Raw genomic sequence first — 19240 nt, 5'->3', positions numbered from 1 at the left:
CCTTCATCATAAGGTCAGAGTGGGGATGTTTGCTAATGATTGCACAGTTGTCAGTTCCTTTTGCAACTCTTCAGATAATGAAACAACCCGTGCCCACATACAGCAAGATCTGGACAACATTCAGGTTTGGGCTGATAAATGGCAAGTAACATTCATGCCACAGACAATGACCATCTCCAACAAGAGAAAATCTAACCATCTCCCCTTGACTTTCAACAGGATTACTATTGCTAAATCTCCCAACATCAACATGCTGGGGGTTACCATTGACCAGAAACTAAACTAGACCAGCCACATAGATACTGTGGCTACAAGAACAGATCAGAGGCTGAGTATTCTGCAGTGAGTAACTCACCTCCTCACTCCCTAAAGCCCGTCCACCATCTACAAGGCACAAATCAGAAGTGTGATGAAATACTCTTCGCTTGGTTAGAGGAGTGCAGCTTCAACATCACTCCAGAAGCTCAACACCATCCAGGACAAAGCAGCCTGCTCGACTGGCATCTCATTCATCATCATAAATATTCAATCCCTCCATCACCAGCGCAGAGTGGCAGCAGTGTGTACCATCTACAAGATGCACTGCAACAACAAGCCAAGGCTCCTTCGTCAGCACCTTCTAAACCAGTGACTTCTAGCACCTAGAAGGATAAGAGCAGTAGATGCATGGGAACACCACCACCTGCGATTTCCCCTACAAGTCACACACCATTCTGACTTGGAACTATATCCCCATTCCTTCAGTGTTGCTGGGTCAAACTCCCTCCCAACAGCACTGTGGGAGTACATTCACCACATGGAGTGCAGTGATTTAAGAAGGCAGCTCACCTCTCCAGGGCAAATAGGGATAGGAATAAATGCTGGTGATGTGCACAACCCATGAATGGGCCCTCACAGTACTAATTCGGGGCTACTTTCTGTGGACCTGATCACACTACTTTTGTTATGTGGCGAGTTCTGATATACTGGGATTGTTTTCCTCAGAGCAAAGAAGGTTAAGGGTAGATTTGATCGAGGTGCTCAAATTTATGAGGGGTTTCTATTGAATAAATAAAGAGAAATTTTTTCCATTGGCTGGATTTAAGATGATTGCTGAAGAGAATTTTTTTTTGCGCAGTGATTTGTTGTGATCTGGATTGCACTGCCTGAAAGGGTGGCAGATTGAATAGTAATTTTCAAAAGAAAATTGGATATATGCATGAAAAGCAAAGATTTGCAGGTCTGTGGGGAAAGAACAGGGGAGTCGGACTAATTGAATAGTTCTTTCAAAGAAACAGCACATGCACAATCGGCTGAATGGTTTCCTTCTGCTGTATCATTCTATGATTCTAAATTTACATCTTTGAAAGGCTCCTTTTTCAGCTGCAATGAAAAATCTGCACACACTTGCCCAACTCCTGACCATTGATGGTAAATTTGATTACACGGATTACACAGAAGACCATTATCTGATTTCCTGTTATCGGAACCTTGGCATTTTCCGAACCACTTTGACATCAACCTAACCCAATTATCCAGCTCCCTTTTATCCAAATTTATTAGACTCCAGAACAGTTTGGATAACAAACATATGACTTGGCAGGGACAGTGGCTTGTGGTGGGGTGGGGGGGGGGTGGGGGGGGGTGGTGGAAAAGAATCATTGTCAGTCTGCTACTACATCTAGTGGGCAAGCATGTTACAGCAGACTTCTAACTGAATATAAAACAAAAAGACAAAAGAAGAACTTAATATAGTGCCTTTCACAACATTAGGTCATCCCAAAGTACTTTTTGGAATAGCAGTCACTATTGTAATGAAGGAAACAGGGCATCCAATTTGCACACAGCAAGCTCCCACAAACAGCAGTGTGACAATGACCAGATAATCTGTTTCAGTGATTGATAATGATTGACGGATATTCCTCAAATAGTGATATGGAAGCATTTACGTTCACCCGAGAGGGCGAATAGGGCCTCGGTTTGAGACCTCATCAAAAGACAGCATCTGCAACAGGTTGACCTGCTCCTGGGTAACGATCTGGCGGGGGCAAAGGTGGTAGCTCCGTCAGAAGAGGCTGAACTGGCACTGCAGATGGATGACCCCATTGTCTGGTTATCCGAACTTCTTCGGGAATTTAGAAGAACCAAAGGAAGCGTTGAGCAGGTCTTCCTTGGTCGAGGCTCAGCAAGCTGATCCAGTATTAAAACAGTTAGCACAGACTGCCCAAACTGAAGCTGAAGCAGAGGGAGTTCCAGAGTGCTACTATTTAAAGGACGAGGTGCTGATGAGGAAGTGGAGACCTCCTCACAGACCTACAGATGAGAGTGGACGGTGGTGCACCAGGTAGTGGTGCCACCGAGGTATCGTAGGGAAATATTGAGAATAGCCCACGAGATTCCAATGGCTAGACATGTTGGCATCAGAAAAACCCAAGCCCGCATCAGACAGCATTTTCACTGGCCTCAACTCCACAAGGATGTGGTGGAGTTCTGTAAGACTTACCACATGTGCCAGGTTGTGGGGAAGCCCCAAACTGCATTAAAACTTGCACCCCTAATTCCCATACCGACTTTTGGGAAACCATTCAACAGAGTGCTGGTAGATTGTGTGGGGACCCGACTGAAAACAAAAGGGGAACAAGCACAGGTCTGTCAGGCAGTCAGGACAGAGGAGGGTGAAAGGGTCAGTGAGGACAAGCTAGAGGGAAGCCTGGAGGACTCCCAAATCGAAACCCCCTACCATCCAGTGAGCTAACACTAAAATGTTAAGGAGGTTAGACACCATATTCTCCTATTTAAATGCAGGACAGAGAGGAGACCGAACCAGGATGCCCACAGCATTTAAAGGGATCTGCAGGGTGCACAACCCTAACCCTACACGATGTGGATGTAGGAGACACCCCTCCCACAAAGCAAAAATCCCTATCACCTCAGTCCCAGGAAATTGATCCAGGTTCAGGAGGAAATTCAGTACATGCTGGAGCATAAGCTGATTGAGCCCAGTGAGCCCAGTCAGAGCAGCTGGAGTTCCCCAGTTGTGCTGGTGCCCAAGCCCGATGGCTCAATAAGGCTCTGCATTGATTACAGAAAGATAAATGCAGTGACCAGAGCTGATTCCTATCCATTCCCCACCTGGAACACTATATAGAGAGTAGGAAGCGCCACCCACATAATCAACATAGACTTGCTAAAAGGATACTGGCAGGTTCCCTTAACCACCCGAGCTGAAGAGATCTCGGCTTTTGTCACTCCAGACGGCTTATTCCAGTGATGCCCATTGAATTAAGAAGTGCCCCAGCCACCTTCCAAAGGCTGATGAACCAGGTAGTGGCTGGCCTGCCGAACTGTGTAGTGTACCTAGATGATCTGTTAGTGTACAGTGACGCCTGGAGGGAATCCACCTCGACCAGTTAGAAGCCCTCTTCCGAAGGTTACAATCAGCTGGCTTTGTGGTAAATCTTGCAAAGAGTGAGTTTGTTCAGGCTCAAGTAACCTCCTTAGGGCATGTTGTGGGTCAGGGGCAAGTGCTGCCCGGAGCAGCTAGTGTACAGGCGCTGACAAATGTTCCTATCCCCACGACCAAATGGGAAATAATGCAATTTTTTGGGGATGTGTGGGTTTTACTGCACATTTGCCCCAAACTTCAGCACTATAGCTGCCCCACTGACAGACCTATTACAGAAAGGAGCAAAGGTAGGTACCATCCTTCTCCATTGAGAAAGAGAGACCAGTTGGGTATTTCTCCAAAAAAAAAATCAAAGGAGATACTCCACTGTGGAGAAAGAAGCCTTGGAACTGTAGCTGGCTCTCAAACACTTTGAGGTATATGTCCAAAATAGATATAGAGAGACCATAGTTTATACCGACCACAATCCTTTGACATTTGTGGATAAATTCAAAACCAGAATGCAAGGCTTTTTCGATGGAGCCTGCTTTAGCAACCTTACCATGTAAAGATGATCCACATTGCAGGGAAAAACAATGTGATAGCTGTCGCTCTAGAGTCTAACTCAGCACAGAATCATCCTGGATGAAAAAACCTAAACAACTGAGAAGTGAGTACTTGAGGATGAATGTGTGTGTACAGTTTTTTTAAATTTGTGACCTTATAATGAAATGCTCCTGTCATCACATTTCATTTCACGTGGTGTGGAGGTGTCACGCCAACATGTTATGCTGAATGATAATTTTTCTTAATCCACTGGCTGGAGATCTGAATTAATATTTTTTTAACAAAACTAAAAATGGAACAGATAAAAGATGACTTTGCTAGCGGCTTAAGATGGCCACCTAATTTGCAACACCATATCCTACACTGCAAGACATGTGAGGTTGGAGACAAAGAGTCATCCCCGTTCCAGCAAGAACCAAGACCTGGGAAGTTTAAGGGAACTGTCTGTTCCCATTAGCAAGGCATCAAGACTATTACTTGAACAATGGGACCCTGGTTGTGAGAAAGAAATCCCCAGGCATGAGCTATTTTAGTTACAAAAAGAAATACATACTGCTAACTACCATGCTTGAATCACTGGGTGATGGTCATGTGACGAGCCCACAAACCCCCCATCCCCATCTGTGTTTTAAGCTGGTGTTTCTCTGCAGCAGGCAGAAGGGTCTGAAATCTGACAAGTGCAGACCCAAGTGGGAGTTCCTCCTCTTTCTCTCTCTCCATCCCAACTTGCAAGTTTCGAACCCTGCCTGCTGATTGACCCCCTCTGCATTCTCTGGCTACAACCAGAAATCCCTTGCAGGAAATCATCTGACCCACCACATCAGTCATCTATCTCCGCAAACTCAAAGCCTCAGGACCACCAAATTCAGCTAGAAGCCAGCCAAATAACCAAACTCCATAGACGGCAGACCCCTTTTTTCTACGAATTGTTACTTGACCAATCTGCCCTTCCCCACTCTGTAACCTGTGTGTGAGAACATCTAGTGTGTGTATTGTGCAAGTTGGAGTGTAGTTTATTATTTTACATAGTTCGGTTTAAGTACAATAAAGTTAACCACTTTCTTTGTTAAACTCAAGAAAACCTGTCCGATTAGTTCTTGTTATGATCATAGCATGTAAATAATTAAACACCTACTGAATTGGCCAACATATTCACTCTAAAAATGAATTAAACCTGTTGTGGTCAAACAAGGAGAGGGAAAAGAGGGAAGCCCTTAAACCCTCCTCATCTGATCGGAACAATATAAATGCAAAATAAAAAGCAGGAAATGCTGGAAATACTCAACAGGTCAGGCAGTATGTTCAGAGAGAAAGAGAACTTAGGTGTTTTCTAAATATTGGCAAGAATAAAGCCGTTGCCTTTAGTCCCTGTCTCAGACTCCGTTACCTCGTCACCAACTCCATCCCTCTCCCTGGCAACTATCTGAGGCTGAACCAAACTGTTCACGTCCTTGGTGTTGTTTTTGACCCTGATATGAGCTTCTGACCACATATCCACTTCATCACTGAGACACTGAATGGGCTAAAAATTGACAAAGCGGAGGTATTAGAAAGGCTCGCTTTACTTATAGTTGATAAGTCACCAGGACCAGATCAGATGCATCCGAGGATACTGAGAGAAGTAAGGGAAAAAATTGTGAAGACACTGGTCATAATCTTCCAATCCTCCGTAAATGCAGAGGTGGTACCACAGAGGACTGGAGAATTGAAAATGTTACATCCTTGTTCAAAAATGGATGTGAGGATAAACCCAGTACATAAACTACAGGCTAGTCAGTTTAACCTCAGTGGTGGGAAAGCTTTTAGAAATAATAATTCCAAGACAAAATTGATAGTTACTTGGATAAGTATGGATCAATTAAGGAAAGCCAGCAGGGATTTGTTAAGGCAAGTTGTTTTTAACTAACTTGCTTGAAGTTTTTGATGAGGTAACAGAGAGGGTTGATGAGGGTAATGCGGTTGATGTGGTGTACATGGACATCCAAATTTGATCATCCAAATGTCATATAACATGCTTGTCAGCAAAGTTAGAACCCATGGAATAAGAGGGTCAGCCGCAGCATGGATACAAAGCTGGCTGAGTGACAGGAAACAGAGTAGTGGTGACCGGTTGTTTTTTGGACGAGAGAAAGGTATACAGTGGGATTCCTCAGGGGTCAGTGTTGGGACCCCTGCTTTTCTTGATCTAAATTAATGATCTAGACTTGGGTGTACAGGGCACAATTTCAAAACTTGCAGATGACAAGAAATTTGGAAGTATTGTGAACTTTGAGGATGATAGTGATAGACTTCAAGAGGATATGGACAGGCTGGTAGAATAGGTGGACAAATGGCAGATGAAATTTAATTCAGAGAAATGTCAAATGAGACATGTAGGAAGAAAGAGGAGAGGCAACATAAAATAAAGAGTACAATTCTAAAGGGGGTGCAGGAACAGAGAGACCTGAGGTATATGTGCATAAATCGTTGAAGGAGGGAGCCAGGGAAGGTTGAGAAAGTGGTTAATAAGGCATATCAGATCCTGAGCTTTATAAACAGAGGTATAGAATGCAAAAGCAAGGAAGTTGTGAACCTTTATAAATCACTGGTTCAGCCTCAGTTGGAGTATTGTGTCCAATTCTGGGCAGTACACTTTAAGAAGGATTTTTAAAAATTCTTTCATGGGATGTGGGCATCGCAGTCAAGGCCAGCAGTTGTTGCTCATCCCTAATTCCCATGAGCTGCCTTCTTGAACCGCTGCAGTCCATCTGGTGCGGGTACACCCACAGTGCTGTTAGGGAAGGAGTTACAGGATTTTGATCCAGCGAAAGTGAAGGAATGGTGATATATTTCCAAGTCAGGATGATGTGTGACTTGGAGGGAAACTTGCAGGTGGTGGTGTTCCCATGCGTCTGCTGTCCTTCTTCTAGGTGGAAGAGGTCGCAGGTTTGGAAGGTGCTGTTGAAGGAGGCTTGGCAGGTTGCTGCAGTGCATCTTGTAGATGGTATACAAGGCTGCCACTGTACGCCATTGGTGGAGGGACTGAATGTTGCAGGTGGTGGTTGGGGTGTCAATCAAGCGGGCTGCTTTGTCCTGGATGGTGTTGAGCTTCTTGAGTGTTGTTGGAGCTGCACCCATCCAGGCAAGTGGGGAGTATTCCATCACACTCCTGACTTGTGCCTTGTAGATGGTGGACAGGCTTTGGGGAGACAGGAGGTGAGTTACTTACTGCAGAATTCCTAGCCTCTGACCTGCTCTTGCAGCCACAGTTTTTGTGTTGCTACTTCAGTTCAGTTTCTGGTCAATGGTAACCCCCAGGATGTTGATAGTGAAGGCATTAAAGAGGATTTAGAAAAGATTAATGAGAATGGTTCCAGGGATGAGGGACTTCAGTTATGTGAAAACATTGGGGAAACTGGGGCTGTTCTCCTTCGAGAAGGGTGAGAGGAGATTTGATAGAAGGAATTCCAAACTGATACCTCCCCTTGCATGTAGAAGTGTTTCCTAACTTCACTCCTGAAAGGTCTGGCTCTATCTTTTAGGCTATGTCCCCTCGTCCTGGATTCCCAACCAGCAGAAGTAGTTTATCTCTATCTACCCTATCAGTTTGCTTAGTATCTTGAAATCTAACAAATCACCCCTTAATCTCAATTTCACAGAATACAACCCTATTCGTATAATCTCTCCTTGCAATTTACCCCTTAGTATCATTCTGGCAAATCTACACTGCATCCTTCCAAGACCAAGATATCCTTCCTAAGGCACGGTGTTCAGATTGAACACAGTACTCCAGGTGTGGTCTAATCTGGGTTTTGTGTAGCTAGAGCATGACTTCCAACCCTTTGTATTCTGGTCCTCCAGATATAAAGGACAGCATTCCATTAGCCTTGATTTTTTTTAAATCACGTTTTAACGATCCAAGTACATGGACCCCTATGACTCTTTGGACTTTCACTGCTTCTAGATTTTCACCATTTAGGAAGTACTCTGTTCTATCCATTTTAGGTCCAAAGTGGACAACCTCACACTTGCCTATATTGAAATTGATTTGTCACAGTTTTGCCCAATCACTGAATCTATCAATATTTTTGAAATTTTATGCCTCCATCACATTGCTTACATGATGCCTTGCTCCAAGTCAGGCTAATATGTGCCTTGAAGGGGAACTTGAAGGTGGTGGTGTTCCCATGCACTTGCTGCCCTTGAGCTTCTACATGGTAGAGGTCCCGGGTTTGGAAGGTGCTGTCGAAGGAGGTTTGGTCAGTTGTTGCAGTGCATCTTGTAGGGGATACACACTGCTGCCACTGTGCATCCGTAGTGGAGGGAGTGAATGTTTAAGCAGGTGGATGGGATGCCAATCAAGCAAGCTGCTTTGTTATATTTGTAAAAAGGTGTTGATTTTGATATCCCGTGCAAGTTTATTTTCACACTCCCTTTTTTGTATCACGTACTGTTTTGTCACCCTTTGCTATTCTTTGTATCTCTCCCATTCACCAAGATTCTTGCTTTTTTATTGCATCAGAGTCACAAGTCTGCCTTACTAACATCTGGGGGCTTGTGCCAAAGTTGGGAGAGCTGTCCCACAGACTAGTCAAGCAACAGCCTGACATAGTCACACTCACTGAATCATACAATGTCCCAACACCGCCACCACCATCCCTGGGTATGTCCTGTCCCACCAGCAGGACAGACCCAACTGAGGTGATGGCACAGTCGGGAGGGACTTGCCCTGACAGTCCTCAACATCGACTCCAGACCCCATGAAGTCTCATGGCATCAGGTCAAACATAGTCAAGGAAACCTTCTGCTGATTACTACCTACTGCACCACCACCATCACCCCCCCCCCCCCCCCCACCCAGCTGATGAATCAGTACCAGTTGAACACCACTTGGAAGAAGCACTGAAGGTAGCAAGGGCACAGAATGTACTCTGGGTGGGGGACTTCAATGTCCAAGATCAAGAGTGGCTTGGTAGCACCACTACTGACTGAGCTGGCCAAGTTCTAAAGGACATAGCTGTTAGACTGGGTCTGCGGCAGGTGGTGAGGGAACCAAGAGGAAAAATTATACCGGACCTCGTCCTCGCCAATCTGCCTGCCACAGATGCATCTGTCCAGGACAGTATTGGTAGGAGTGACCATCGTACAGTCCTTGTGGAGACAAAGTCCCATCTTCACATTGAGGATACCCTCCATCGTGTTGTGTGGCACTGTCACCGTGCTAAATAGGATATATTTCGAGCAGATCTAGCAATGCAAAACTGGGTATCCATGAGGCACTGTGGACCATCAGCAGCATCAGAATTGTACTCAACCACAATCTGTAACCTCATGGTCCAGCATATCCCCCACTCTACCATTACTGTCAAGCCAGGAGACCAACCCTGGTTCAGTGAAGAGTGCAAGAGGGCATGCCAGGAGCAGTACCAGGCGTACCTAAAAATGAGGTGTCAACTTGGTGAAGCTTCAACACAGGATTACTTGCATGCCAAACAGCGTAAGCAGCATGCAATAGGAATAGTGAAGCGATCCTATAACCAATGACTGAGATCTAAGCTCTGCAATCCTGCCACATCCAGTCGTGAATGGTGGTGGACAATTGAACAACTAACTGGAGGAGGTGGCTCCACAAATATCCCCATCCTTAATGATGGGTGAGCCCAGCACATCAGTGCAAAAGATAAGGCTGAAGCATTTGCAACAATCTTCAGCCAGAAGTACAAGTGGATGATCCATCTCAGCCTCCTCCTGAAGTCCCCAGCATCACAGATGCCAGTCTTCGGCCAATTCAATTCACTCCACGTGATATCAAGCAACGATTGAAGGCACTGGATACTGCAAAAGCTATGGCCATGACAACATTCCGGCAATAGTACTGAATAGTACTTGTGCTCCCGAACTTGCTGCGGCCCTAGCCAAGCTGTTCCAGTACAGCTGCAACATTGGCATCTACCCTGCAATGTCGAAAATTGCCCAGGTATGTCCTGTACACAAAAAGCAGGACAAGTGTAACCCAGTCAATTACCACCCCATCAGTCTACTCTCAATCAGTAAATTGATGGAAGATGTCGTCAACAGTGCTATCAAGCGGCACTTGCTTCGCAATGACCTGCTCAGTGATGCTCAGTTTGGGTTCCACTAGGGCCACTCAGCTCCTGACCTCATTACAGCCTTGGTTCAAACATGGACAAAAGAGCTAAACTCCAGAGGTGAGGTGAGAGTGACTGCCCTTGCCATCAAGGCAGCATTTGACCGAGGATGGTATCAAGGAGCCCTAGCAAAACTGAAGTCAATGGGAATCAGGGGGAAAACTCTCCGCTGGTTGGAGTCATACCTAGCGCAAAGGAACATGGTTGTGGTTGTTGGAGGTCAATCATCTCAGCTCCAGGACATCACTACAGGATTTCCTCAGGCCCAATCATCTTCAGCTACCTCATCAATGACCTTCCCTCCATCATAAAGGTCTGAAATGGGGATGTTTGCTGATGATTGCACAATGTTCAGCAGCATTCGCAACTCCTCAGATACTGAAGCAGTCAGTGTTGATATGCAGCAGGACCTGGACAACATCCAGGCTTGGACTGATAAGTAGCAAGTAACATACGTGCCTCACAAGTGCCAGGCAATGACCATCTCCAACAAGAGAGAATCTAACCATCTCTCCTTGACATTCAATGGCATTACGATTGCTGAATCCCCCACTATCAACATCCTGGGGGTTACCATTGACCAGAACTGAACTGGAGTAGCCATATAAATACTGTGGCCACAAAAGTAGTCAGAGGCTAGGAATCCTGCAGTAAGTAACTCACCTCCTGACTCCCCAAAGCCTGTCCACCATCTACAGTGCACAAGTCAGGAGTGTGATGAAATATGCACCACTTGCCTGGATGGGTACAGCTTCAGCAACACTCAAGAAGCTCGACACCATCCAGGACAAGGCAGCTGGCTTGATTGACACCCTATCCACAAACATTCACTCCCTCCACCACCGACGCACAGTGGCAGCAGTGTGTACCATCTACAAGATGCACTGCAGCAATGCACCAAGACTCTTTAGACAGCACCTTCCAAACCCGTGACCTCTGCCACCTCGAAGGACAAGGGCTGCAGATGCATGGGAACACCGCCACCTGCAAGTTCACCTCCAAGCCACACACCATCCGAACTTAGAACTATATTGTCGTTCCTTCACTGTCGCTGGGTCAAAATCCTGAACTCCCTTCCTAACACAGCACTGTAGCTGTACCTACCCAACATGGACTGTAGCTGTTCAAGAAGACAGCTCACCACCACCTTCTCAAGGGCAATTAGGGATGGGCAATAAATGCTCTCCCAGCCAGCGACGCCCATATCCCATGAACGAATAAAGAAACATTTATGGCATAGGAGGCCATTCAGCCTGTTGAGTCCATCCCAGCTCTCCACAGAGCAGTCCAGTCAGTCCCATTCTCCAGCTCGATGCCTATGGCCCTGTACATTAATTTCCTTCAAGTGCTCATACAATTTCCTTTTGAAATTATTGATCATCTCTGCTTCCACCACCCTCATGGGCAGCGAGTACCAGGCCATTACCACTCGCTGTGTAAAAAAGTTCTTCCTAACATTCCCCCTGCATCTCTTGCCCAAAACCTTCAACTATGTCCCCTAGTCCAAGTACCATCAGTTAATGGGAACAGTTTTTCCTTGTCTAACTTATCTAAGCCTGTCAATCTTGTACACCTCTATCAAATCACACCTCAATCTTCTTTGCTCCAGGGAGAACAACCCCAGCTTTTCCAACCTAACCTTGTAACTAATATCTTGTATCCCTGAACCATTCTGGTAAACCTCCTCTGCACCCTCTCAAGGACACTCACATCCTTCCAAAAGTGTGATGACCACAAATGGATGCAATACTCTAGTTGGGGCCCAACCAGAGCTTTATAAAGATTCAGCATAACTTCCCTACTTTTGTACTCAATACCTCTATTTATGAAGCCCAAAATCCCATATGCTTTCGTAACCACTTACTCAATACCTCCTGCCACCTTGAAAGATCAATCTATATGCACCCTCAGGTCACTCTGTTCCTGCACACTTTAGAACTGTGCCATTAAGTATATATTGCCTCACCCTATCCCTTCTGCCAAAATGCATCACCTTACACTTGTCTGTATTAAATTCCATCTGCCAGTTGCCTACCTATTCTACTAGCCTATCTATGTCCTATTGCAGGCGGTTCATATCATCCTCACTGTTTGCCACGCTTTCAAGTTTGGTTATCAGTGGCAAATTTTAAAATTCTACTCTGTATTCCAAGAACGAAGACATTTATATACAGAAAAAAAAAAAGCAGTGGTCCTAGCTGTGAGCTTTGGGGTACACCACTGTCTACCAACCTTCAGTGTGAAAAACTACCATTTACTATGACTTGCTAATAACAGAAAGTGCTGGAAATACTCAGCAGGTCTGGTAGCATCTGTGGAGAGCGAAAGAGAGTTAATGTTCAAACGTATTTCCAGCACTTTCTGTTTTTATTTCAGATTTCCAAAATCCGCAGCATTTTGCTTTTATTACCATGACTCGCTGTTTTCTGTCCTTAAGCCAAATTTATTATCCAATTGGACACTGACCCTCCTATTGATGAGCCTTAATTTTGTTAACCAGCCTTATGTGTGGTACTTTATCAAATGCTTCTTAAAATCCATAGTAACAATATCCACTGCATTCCCTTCATCAACCTTCTCTGTGACTTCATCAAAAAATTCAATTAGTCAAGCACAATCTGCCTTTTCCAAGGCTGTGCTGGCTATCCTTAATTAACTCAAACCTTTCCAACTGCCTGTTGATTTTTTTCCCTGATTATTGTTTCCAAAACCTTACCCACCACTGATATTAAACATACTGGCCTGTAGTTGCTAGGGCTGGCCTTACACCCTATCATGAATAAGGGTGTCACATTTGCTACTTGCCAATCCTCTGGCACCTCCCCCATTTCCAGGGAAGATTATGGCAAGCCCTTCTGCTATTGCCTCACTTCCTTTAGCAACCTGGGATGCAAGCCATCCGGACCAGGTGACTTATCTACACTAATCATATTCCCCTCAATTTTTATCCTATGCATTGTCTCTACTCTCTGAGCTTTTATCAATATTTTGTCAAATTCCTTGTCCTTAGAAAACACCAATACAAAGTACCCATTCAGTATTACACCCTTGTTTTGTACCTCCAAGCTTATATTACCCTCTTTATTCCTAATAGGCCCCATTCCACCTCTTACTACCTGCTTAGTATTTACATGCCAGTAGAAGATGTTGGGGTTCCCTTTTATGTTGACTGCCACTTTATTCTCATATTCTCTCTTTACCAGTCTTATTTTCCTCATCACTTCCCCTCTCAACATATGTATTTGGCCTGGTCCTCATTTGAAGAATTCACCTGACATGCATCATACATCCTCTTTTTTGTTTCATCATAATCTCTAACTTCCTTGTCATCCAAGGAGCCCTGTTTTTGGTTCCCCCTACCTTTTACTTTTGTTAGAATGTTCCTAAACTGTAAGGAAGAGATGCTTCAAGTAAAGATAACCCATTGTTCCATTTTCCTTTAAGTCTTTGGTTCCATTTTATCCTGGCTTGATCCCTTCTCATCGAATTGAAATTAGCCCTCTTCCAATCTGGCTGTTCTGTCTGATTTTGTTCCTAGCTTTTCTGCATTACAAGTCCAAACCTTATGATACGATGATCACTCTTATCTAAGTGCTCCCCCACAGACACCTGGCCCATCTCATTTCCCAGCTCCAGACCAGCAATGTCTCCTTTCTAGTTGGGCTGAGAACACACTGATCAAGGACGTTCTCCTGAACACAATCCAGAAATTCCTCCCCCTCCTTTCCCTTTACACTAAAATTATCCCAATCGATCTTGGGTACCTAAAAGTCCCCCAGTATCAGCACTCTATAGTTCTTGTACATCTCTAATTACTCTGCAGATTTACTCCTCTATCTCTCTCTCTCACACTATTTGGAGGCCTATAGAATACCCCTAGTAGCATAATGACACCCTTTGTGCTTCTCAACTCTAATCAAATGGATTCTGCCCTTCCCCCTCAAGGACATCCCCTCTTTCCAATACTACATCTTCCCTAATCAGTACTGCCACCTCACCTCCCTTTTTTCCTTCTCTATCTATTCTGAACACTTCATATCCTTGTATCTTAAGTGCCCAGTTCTCATCATTTTAAGACATGTTTCCATTATTGCCACTGCATTATGTTCCCATACTGCTTTTGTGTTTGTAGCTCACCAACCTTCTTCACACTTTGTGTGTTTATTTACATGCATTGTAATCCTGTCATTGCATTCTTCATAGCCCTTCTCAGTCTGCTCCTAATATGGAACTACTGTCTTCTTTAGTACTGTCCATCACACTCTCAGTATGCACCTTATTTCTCTTTTTGACTTTTATATGCTGGTATCCATCCCCCTGCCAATTTAGTTTAAACCCTCCCAGTACTGTTGAGGTGCAATCCATCCCTTTTGAATAAGTGCCTTCTGCCCCAGAACTCGTCCCAATGCCCCAAGAATCTGAAGCCCTCCCTCCTGCACGTTGCTTCAAGCCACGAATCGATCCTTCCTATCTTCCTATTTCTACTCTCACTAGCATGTGGCACTGGGAGTAATCCAGAGATTATTACCTTTGAGATCCTATTCTTTAACTTCCTCCCTAGCTCCTGAAAATCTGACTGTCGGACCTCAATACCTTCCTTATGTTTTTGGTACCAATGTGTAGCACAACTTCTGGCTCACTCCCTTCCCCCTGCAGAATATCCTGGCACCAGGGAGGTGGGACTCACGATGACAGTTACAGAAAAGCCTGTCTGTTCCCTGACTATGGAATCCCCTACAACAACTGCATATCTACACTTTGCTGCTCCCTTCTATACAGTCCCTTGGTGCCAGGGTCTGGACTGCAGTCCTTCAGGGTATCATCACTTCCAGCAGTCTCCACTGCTGAGTACCTGTTTGAGAATGGCAGATACCCGGAAGACTATTGCACCTCCTGCCTCTTCCTAGTCTTCCGGATGGCCACCCACCTAGTATCCTAACTCTTATTACCTGTGGGGTGACCACCTCCTGAAAAGTACGATCCAGGAAACTCTCCTTCGCCCTGATGCTCTGCAGTAACTCCAGCTGCCCCTCAAGCTCAGAAATCCTGAGCGCGAGCTGAAGCAACTGGAAACATTTCCTGCACATGTGAAGTGTCCTGGAGTTTCCACATGGGTGCAGGAATTGCAAGCAACAGGTTGCAGCTGCCCATCTATGATCTTAAATAAAAAAATTCTCTTCCCTCTTTTAGAATGTAGTTGGTACCTTGTTTAAACTATTAATTTTAATTAATGCCTCTGGACCTGCTCTGTGTTACTACTCATTATTTCACTCATTGTTATACTCACCCTGATTGAGATTATTAATTTCCCAGCTCCTAATGTGAAAGAATACCCTAGTTTAGAGCGAAAAAGAGAAATACTCACTAACCAACCACTTACCTGCGTTCCTGTGACGCCGCACTGATTTCTTTTCTGTTTCCTCTCACAGTGCTCTCTTTCTGTATGCTTTTCATTTTATATTGTGCCTTACCTCTTTGGTCATCCATAACTTTATTTTGGGCAAGTTCTTGTCCCTTTGGGGTATAAACTGATTTTGTATCACATTAAATTGTTTTCTGTACACCTCCAACTGATCTTCTACTGTTTTATCCATTAACTGATTTTCTCAATTTACTTCGGACTGCCTCTGTCTCAATCAGTTGAAGTTGGCCTTACCGAAATCTAGAATCTTGGTAGCTATTTGCATTTCTCCTTTCAAACACAACACAGAACTCATTTATATTAGATATATGTTCACGCATTGTTAGGCTTTTAACTAAATCTGGCTCATTAATCATTATTAAACCCAATATGGCCTTCCCCTTAATTGGTTCTGGGACATGTTGCAGAAAACTGTCCTGCACACAAGAAATTCACCTCTTACTTTTGTTACCTCTAGACGTGAACAACAGATGCCCCTCTACATTGCTTTCATTGATCTCACCAAAGCCTTTGACCTCGTCAGCAGACGTGGTCTCTTCAGACTACCAGAAAAGATTGGATGCCCACCAAAGCTATTAAGTATCATCACCTCATTCCATGACAATATGAAAGGCACAATTCAACATGGTGGCTCCTCATCAGAGCCCTTTCCTATCCTGAGTGGTGTGAAACAGGGCTGTGTTCTCGCAACCACACTTTTTGGGATTTTCTTCTCCCTGCTGCTTTCACATGCGTTCAAGTCCTCCAAGAAGGAATTTTCCTCCACACAAGATCAGGGGGCAGGTTGTTCAACCTTGCCCGTCTAAGAGCGAAGTCCAAAGTATGGAAAGTCTGAAGAGTGCCTGCAGAGTCTCATCGACAGGTTTGCGGCTGCCTACAATGAATTTGGCCTAACCATCAGCCTCAAGAAAACGAACATCATGGGGCAGGATGTCAGAAATGCTCCATCCATCAATATTGGCGATCATGCTCTGGAAGTGGTTCAAGAGTTCACCTACCTAGGCTCAACTATCACCAGTAACCTGTTTCTAGATGCAGAAATCAACAAGCGCATGGGAAAGGCTTCCACTGCTATGTCCAGACTGGCCAAGAGAGTGTGGGAAAATGGCGTACTGACACGGAACACAAAAGTCCGAGTGTATCAGGCCTGTGTCCTCAGTACCTTGCTCTATGGCAGTGAGGCCTGGACAACGTATGTCAGCCAAGAGCGACGTCTCAATTCATTCCATCTTCGCTGCCTCCGGAGAATACTTGGCATCAGGTGGCAGGACCGTATCTCCAACACAGAAGTCCTCGAGGCGGCCAACATCCCCAGCTTGTACACACTACTGAGTCAGCGGCGCTTGAGATGGCTTGGCCATGTGAGCCGCATGGAAGATGGCAGGATCCCCAAAGACACATTGTACAGCGAGCTCGCCACTGGTATCAGACCCACCGGCCGTCCATGTCTCTGCTTTAAAGACGTCTGCAAACGCGACATGAAATCCCATGACATTGATCACAAGTCGTGGGAGTCAGTTGCCAGCGTTCGCCAGAGCTGGCGGGCAGCCATAAAGACGGGGCTAAAATGTGGCGAGTCGAAGAGACTTAGTAGTTGGCAGGAAAAAAGACAGAGGCGCAAGGGGAGAGCCAACTGTGCAACAGCCCCGACAAACAAATTTCTCTGCAGCACCTGTGGCAGAGCCTGTCACTCTAGAATTGGCCTTTATAGCCACTCCAGGCACTGCTTCACAAACCACTGACCACCTCCAGGCGCGTATTCATTGTCTCTCGAGATAAGGAGGCCAAAGAAGAGACTTGAATATTCTAATAATCGCCTGGCTGGCCTCCCATCTTCCACTTTACATAAACTTGAGCTTATCCAAAACTCTGCTGTCTGTATCCTAACTCACATCAAGCCCTGTTTAACCATCATCCCATGTTTGTTGGCCTACACTTGTTCGAAATCTGGCAATGCTTCAATTTTAAAATTCTCATCTCTATTTTCAAATCCCTCTATGGCCTCATCTCCCCCATCTCTGAAACCTCCTCCAGCCCGACAAGGCTTCGAGATCTCTGTGTGCAAAGGGTAATGATGGATGGATGTTTTTCAGACTGGGAGGTGGTTTACAGTGGTATTTCCCAAGAGTCAGTGTTTTGGGTCCTTTACTCTTTACAATTATTATAAATGACCTATATCCAGGAGTAGGGAACAGCATTATAAAATTTGCAAATAATCCAAAACTTGGCAACGCAGTAGAATATAATGAGGATAGTAGACATAGACAGGATGAAGTGGAAAGAAACCTGGCAGATGGAGTTTAATGCAGAGAAGTGTGAAGTGATGCACTTTGGGAGGACAAATATGGAAAGACTGTATACTATAAATTTTACCATTTTGAAGTGTAGATGAGCAGAGACCTTGGCGTTCATATACACAAATCCTTAAAGGTGGCAGGGCAAGTTGATAAGGTGGTTAAAAAGAACAAAAAGATGTTAAAGGCATTAGAAAAGCAGCAGAGGAAGTTTACCAGGATGTTACCAGGGATCAGGGACTTCACTTATGAGGAGAGGAGTTATGAGGAAAAATTAGGGCTATTCTTCGTGGAACAGAGAAGATCAAGAGGTAACTTATGAGACATTTTCGAGATGAGAGATTTGAGTAGATTAAAAAGAAATATTCCCTCTGGCAAGTGGGTCAATAACCAGAGGTCATAGATTTAAAATTATTTGCGGAGGAGAGATGAGAAAGTTTTCGGTCCTTATCCACCAGAGCTTTCGGGATCTGTAACTCTAACTGAAAATGTAGTAGAAGGGAGTTGGGAAGGCACTTTAAGATGACTAACTTACAGGAACTAAAAGCTGGGCCAGGGGTGGGGGGCACATAGGGCCTGTTCTTTGAAAGAACCAGCACATCCAAAACAGGCCGAATGGCCTCCTTCTATACTGTATGTTTCTATGATTCTATTGCTGTGCTCCTCCAATGCTGGCTTCTTGGACATTAAAAATCGGGGGATTTTTAATCACATTGATGGCCATGCCTTCAGCTGCCTAGGCCTTAAGCTCTGGAATTCTCCCCCTAAACTTCTTGGTCTCTCTCTCTCCTCCTTAAAACCCAGCTCTTTGAACAAGCTTTTGATCATCTGTTCTGATAACTCTCTATGCGGCTCAATGGCAAATTCCAATCGATAATGCTCCTGTGAAGTGCAGTGCGATGTTTCACTATGTTAAAGGTACTATATAATTGCAAGTTGTTGTTGTTTTGATTAATAAGTGTTAAATGCATTGCCTCTATCTGCACTCATTGTACTCACTCCTCTTAATGGCTCAGTGGGTAGCAGTCTTGGCTGAGTCAGAAAGTTGTGAGTTCAGGTCCCATTCCAGAGCATTGAGCACAAAATTTAGATTAACACTCCAGTGCAGAAGTGAGGGTGTCCTGCACTGTTGGAGGTGCCATCTTTCAAACAGGCGTAAAAGATCCCATGACACTACCTCAAAGAGCAGGGTAGTTCTCCAGAGTGTCCTGGCCAGTATATATTGCTCAACCAGCATTACTAAAGCATTATCTGGTCACTGCGGTTTGTGGGATCTTGCTGTGCATAAATTGGTTGCCAAGTTTGCTACGACAGTTGCTACGCTTCAAAAGTGCTTAACTGGTTGTAAAGTGCTTTGGGACATCCCAATGTGAAAGGCACTATTGAAATACCAGTTTTCTTTCTTTTGCTCCGAACGGAGATGCACCTTGAATATTGCTTCTGGTTCTGCTCAGCAAGTGCTAGA

This window comes from Heterodontus francisci, chromosome 7 (genome assembly GCF_036365525.1).
Source record: "Heterodontus francisci isolate sHetFra1 chromosome 7, sHetFra1.hap1, whole genome shotgun sequence".
Taxonomy (NCBI): Eukaryota; Metazoa; Chordata; class Chondrichthyes; order Heterodontiformes; family Heterodontidae; genus Heterodontus; species Heterodontus francisci.
The sequence above is the reverse complement of the archived record's forward strand: the minus strand, read 5'-3'. Positions refer to the sequence as shown.